This window comes from Amphiprion ocellaris, chromosome 9 (assembly GCF_022539595.1).
Source record: "Amphiprion ocellaris isolate individual 3 ecotype Okinawa chromosome 9, ASM2253959v1, whole genome shotgun sequence".
NCBI lineage: Eukaryota > Metazoa > Chordata > Actinopteri > Pomacentridae > Amphiprion > Amphiprion ocellaris.
In genome coordinates this window covers 18,367,936-18,374,236 of record NC_072774.1, presented here as the reverse complement: position 1 = coordinate 18,374,236, position 6,301 = coordinate 18,367,936, and positions in this window count along the sequence as shown.

The window sequence follows — 6,301 nt, the reverse complement described above, 5'->3', positions numbered from 1 at the left end:
AGCGAATAAGTGCCATACTCAAAGCTAAAGAAAGTTCAACAAAATATTAGAGTGTGCAGTTATTTTTTTGGCCAGGCATTGTATATTCACATAGATATGTTATGATTATCCATGTGCATAAGTGTGTTTTTTGTTTTTTTTATTGTTGTATTAATGTTAAAAATTATAAGGCTTCCTGGGTATATTATATATAAATGGGTATGTTCAAAGTAAGGTGGTTGAATACAGAATAAATCTTTTTTTTCTTGTGATGTTTATTAAAAACTATCTCATAATGATCAATAATTGTCGTTATCAACTGATATGAAACATTTTGAGAGGGCGAGGGAAATGTAAAATGTTTTTTCTTCACCTGGTAGCTTAGCTTAGAACTGACACTCACTTTCATTTCTTCATGTTAGAAAAGGATCATTTACTGTGTAAAATCAACATGCTCGAAACACATTGAAGATAACTTCTTACCTATAAAACATTATTCCACAAATAAGCAGCACAGACGTCTGGCATCGCTGCTTCTTCTCTTGGCCAGAATCCTACTGCAATATGGCAGAGCTGCATCTCACTAACCGGATGACATCTATGTTCCTGTCTAACTAGGTCAGAGGAAGTGACTTCTGTGGCGTCTGTACTGATGTCTACGTTGTGAACCTGGACACCTCCAACAAACCTGCTGGTGGTTCCATCTGTGAGACAAGCATTCACTCTCTTCTGTTTGGCTGACATCAAGTATAGCATTTGTTCTTTGTCAGTTTAGATACCAGGTGTTTTATTCACAAAACCTCTAATTTTAGGAGTTCTAAATGACACCAAAACGTCCCAGCTGAAAATTTTTATCACAAAGTCCTTTCAGATAGAAACAAAGACACCTTCTAAGGTAAGACACAATGCCAAAAAATTCGTACAGCACGAGCAACCAAACTAGACTTAACAAGTGCATTATATATGGTATCAAATACCATATATATAGTATTTGACATTCAACTTGTGATTTGTTTCTCAGTTGTCAAAATAAAAAAATAATAATTTTGAAGCAGTATTTCTAGGCCTACAGTTCCTATAAAAATATTATTAATGTGCTGGAAAATAGCAAGCTATTTCTTTGTAGTATTGAAACAAACAACAAAACTCCAAATGGAAGAAGGGATAGCTTACTTTTCAATTTAAACTGGCCAATCAGGACATATCTATTGTTCAGTTGTATTTTAGATCCCACCTACTCAGTGGGCCTATGAATAAACTGCTCTGGGGACACGCCCCCTTTTTAAACTCCTGAACAAGATGGCCTCTGCAAGGAAGAAACAAACAGTTGAAGGCTACTTAATGTCTTTTCAAAACAGGCTTCTTGCTTTAATCTGACAAATCAGCTTAAAGAACTGCAGTTCTTTCTGTATCCGCTGGATTTGTAAAGCTAAACAAAACAACACAAAAACTAAATGGAATGTGGTTCGTGTCTACCTATCTACACAAAAGGTCAACATGTAGTCTGGTAGGGAGTTCAAGCCTCTAAACACATCGCGACTTGGAAACTTACTTGTATCCATCCTCTGACTTATGTTTTTCAGTAACTTTCATAGGAGACATCTGGATCCAAAATGCAGGACACTAACTGGCTATTGTAAAACAGTCTGAGCAGTGAGAGAGAAGCCAGGAGGGGAACCCAGGGGAGGTGAGGCTATAGCAGGTAAGTCTTTGGTGTGGAAAATCATAGTGCTTGGAGTGGCATGTTGTTGGGTTGGAGGCTGATTGATTGTTTGGAAATTGAGATAGTTGTGTGCAGCATCTGACATGGAGAGTTGCAGGCTGGAAGTTAGATGTCAGAGTGACCTGGGAGGGAGATGACTGGAACCTGAAACTCAAGTAAATTGTATTTAGACTGTGAGCAGAATGCTGGCAAGCCAACTTCAAGTAGAGTTTTGGTGGACAGGGCTACTGTAGTTGGTGGCACAACAATCTGGCCAGGAGTGGAGTGATGAGGCCAGGCTTAAGAAGAGCAGCTTGGTGTTGAGTGAATGGCTGTGTCAGGTGGCCACACCAAGACACACACACACACACACACACACACACACACACACACACACACACACACACACACACACACACACACACACACATACATACACAGAGAGAGAACAGACAAACAAAGCACAAAAGGAAGAGAGAGAAACAGTGAAAACACAAGAAACGGGGACAGGAAAAATGGTGCTATAAATGAAATCAGAAGCCCATCTTTTATAGTTGGTCAGGCGTCTATCAACACACCACTAATGGGACACACTTCATGTCATTTTCAAGCCCCCTGTATCATCACAGTGCTTAAATCTGTAAATAAATATAAGTTTTGTAACCTTAAAGCTAATATCTTTACACTTAAATAGTCTCTTAAAAAAGGGAGGACTGAATTGTGGTCAACATCCCAAACTCAAATTGGTCTCCATAAAGGTAAAGGGGCACATAAACAGAGATTTAAAAACAAATAGCAGGTGATACAAAATGTTAATTTCAGTTTGTGTTGAAGCAGTTCAAGTATTTTATTATTTAAAACCTTTTATAATATTTCTATAATATTAAGCCTTCATTTTTTAGAATGCAATTTCATGGGTCACATGTTAATGATTTAAAACATCTTTTACAATTCATGCAGTTTCTGTGCCAGTACTCCCCCTGTGCCAGAGTTTTTGCTTCAGAGGTAAGGTCTGATTTGATTTGTCTATCAAACAAATCAGAATATCAAATATCTTCTAATGTTTGTATTTTCAGTTGCTGCTCCACTTTCCCTCTCTACAGTCTGAGGATTTAAACCATCAACCTTTTCACCCCCAGCCCTCCTCCTCTGTATCTGACAGATGTCTGAAGCCAAATCACAGCAGTCCAGGCCAACAGCGAAGCAGTGTGACGGAGCTGACGGTGTCGAATGTCCTGTCAAAACCACTCAGTCCACTCTTTCATCACAGCTTTCTCACTTTTTTCTTTCTCCTCTGCTGGAGAGGAGGAGGAGGGAGAGGAAGAGTAGTGATAATGCGATCCTGTCCTTTGTGCGGGTTGAGAGAAAAACTTGTTGACAAAATGAAAACTCTCAGACAGAGCTGCTCTTTTATTTTAACATTGTGCTTTTTCTTTGTGTCACCCCTCATTGTTGGGAGGCTGATCTCAGCTGATCCCATCTCTGCTGTCTAGACGAGCTCCGAGGTAATCATGTTTACACGGCATCATCTATTTAGCGGTTAATGACACGCTGGAAGCTCACCGCTGTGCTATTAAACCTCTTTATCTTCCATCCTATTATACATGTGATCTGATGTTCCTCCGTGCCACTGAACATTTACATATCCATTCACTCACACTCCACTGACTAATAAGTTTCGGCTTAATTAAACTCGTTTGCATGTGGTGAAATCCCATCATGCAGCATAATGAAATGAGCCCAGTGTGATCGCAGGTTGTCAAGGTGTGTAGTACAACGGGTATATTTAGCAAAGCTGCCCCTGGGCAAAACTATACATCATCATTGAGTGTAACAGAACCAAGGCCTGCTATGGAGCAATGTGGGTGAATACTGTACAGCTTCCAGTAATCTCTGGTTTAGTAAAGTACCTCACTGGAAGACAGCTGTCCTTTACAAAACCTTTCAGACTTCTTTCCATAGATGCCATGCTTGACGAGGTTAAATGATAGGTTTGACTCGTAATTTGCGATGCCATAGAGAATAGTATATTGTTGCTAAGTTACCAAGGCCAGAACAGACCTTGAGATAAAAACATTTTCTGAGAGTGAAGACATTTGTAGAAAGTGCAAACAAGGGTTGGATAGATTTTGTGGAAATTTCTCACATTACTGAAAACCAAGGACATTTGTAGAACATTAGGGTGGTTTTGTACAATGAGGACAATGGAATAAATTGAATTTTTTTGTCTAAAGTTAGAACATTTGCAGGAAGAACTCATTTTTGTATCGTGAAGACAACTACAGTTACGACAATAGTAGAAAGTGAGGATTGCTGCACAATGAGGACCTTGTAAAATAAGGATATATGTAGAGCATGACAATTTTGTAAAATGAGGATGATATTTGTAGAAAGTAAGGTCATTTGAGGAAATATACTGTGTTTTTACAAAATAACTGTAAAATTTAAGGATATTTGTAGAAAGTGAAGTCCTTTGAAAAATGTGAGAACAACTGTATAAGGTGAGGACATTTGTAGAACATTAGGATGGTTTTGTACTATGAGAACATTTGCAGAAAAAAGGAGTCTTTGGATCCTGAGGACAGTTGTATTAAGAACGTTTCTGTAAAATGAGGACATCTGGCAAATTTGTGGACAATGACAGAAGACATTTTTTGCAAAATGAGAACTTTTGTAAAGTGAGAACATATACAGAGCATGGTGTTATTTTTGTAAAGCGAGGAGGACATTTGTAGAAAGTAATGCAATTTAAGGAAATTTAAGGCAGTTTTATAAAGTAAGGACATCTGTAAAATAAGGAAATTTGTAGAAAGTGAGGACTTTTTTGTAATGTGAGGGCATTTGTAGAACGTGCATACATTTGCAAAATGTGAGAACTGTATAAAGTGAGGACATCTGTGGAAATTTAGGATGTTATTGGAAAGAGACGGCATCTGTAGAACATTAGGACAGTTTTATACAATTGAATAAAGTGAAGATTTGTGCATATAGTGAGAACATTTGTAGAAGGTGAGGGCTTTTTTGGGTAGTGGGTATACTGTATAATGAATGTTAAGGCATTGTTCTAAAGTGAGGACATATGTAAAAAGTGAGGACTGTTGAAAAAAAGTGAGGGCTTTTGACAAACTGTAGGACATTTTTTGCAATGTGAGGACATTTGTAGTGCATGAGGATAGTTTTGTAAAGTAAATGAGGATTTTGTACAGTGTGAACATTTGCAGCAAGTAAGAACATTTGAGTAAATTTAGAGGAATTTTACAAATCAAGGACATCTGTACAATTTAAGGACATATGTAGAAAGTGGAGACATTTGCAAAATATGAGAACAATTGGATCAGATGATGACATTTGTTGAAATTTAAGACAGTTTTGTACAATGAGGACAATTAAATAAAATGAATATTTTTATATGAAGTGAGGACATCTATCAGATTTGAGGACATTTGTAGAAAGTAAGGACATTTTTGCAATATGAGGAAATTTATAGAATGCATCGCCAGTTTTGTACAAACTGTATAAGGTCAGGACAGCTGCAAAAAAAAAAAAAAAAGATTTTCAGATCAGAAGAGCAATTATATAAAAAGCGGAAAAGACGAATTGTTTGTAAAGTAAGGACTTTTGTGAAGTGAGGACATATGCAATAAATGCGTACAACAGTCCAAATTTAGTGCAGTTTTGGAAATTGAAGGCATCTTTTCAAGGAAATATTAGATGATAAAGAATTTGATTGAAAGTTTTAAATTAGATCAGGTTTGGGCTTGGCTCTGTCTGCTCCTGGTGAGAAATGATCACCAGCTGAACGTGTTACACCTGCCCAGGTTCACTGCCAGAGAAGTCTCCTCAGAAAGCCAGCCAGCACAGCTTGTCCCTCTCTAAAGCTGGTTTGGATGACTGAAATTTTTTATGGGGATTTGGCACCAACCAGCCAAAATCCAATCAGCTATGACTAATGTTAACACAGGTGTAAGTGGGATTTACCTGCTCAGACACATTTCATCAGTCATTCATGAACTCAACATGCTGCCGTGATGTTTTATCCACTAACTAAAGACACTGCAAAGGAATATCAGGAGAGGAGCTGCATGCATATTTCCAAGATTACAGACAGCCTGATGAAGCCACTTGCATACTAAATTTTTGTTTGTTTGTTTTTTGTCTGTTAGCATTTTCTCCTTGTTTTCCACTCTTGGTTTGTGTAGTGAGGGTGTGACAGCTTTCTTCCAGCTCAGACTGAGTTCCTCCTTTGAATGTGTACTGATGGAGGACTTGGAGGACCCATTAGCTACCTAAAGACAGCAGCTAATGCTAATATTTAACCACTTTCTATTACCCATTTGTTAGTGTTACAAGACAAGGAAAGAAGTAAATTACTGCTGAAAAATTAATGCACATCATAGTGCCGTGGAGGAGACTAACATGAGATGCCAAAGATAACAAGACAGTTAATGTTACATTGCAAATGTGATTATGTCAAGTGCATTTTACTTCCACGCTGAAATAATCACAATCTAGTGACATAATTTGTTTTTCCCAGCAGCCTAACATACTGTAAATGTTGAACAAACTATACTAGCCCATTTTTTAAAACACTAGCATTCTTATTTTAGTGCATTAATAGGA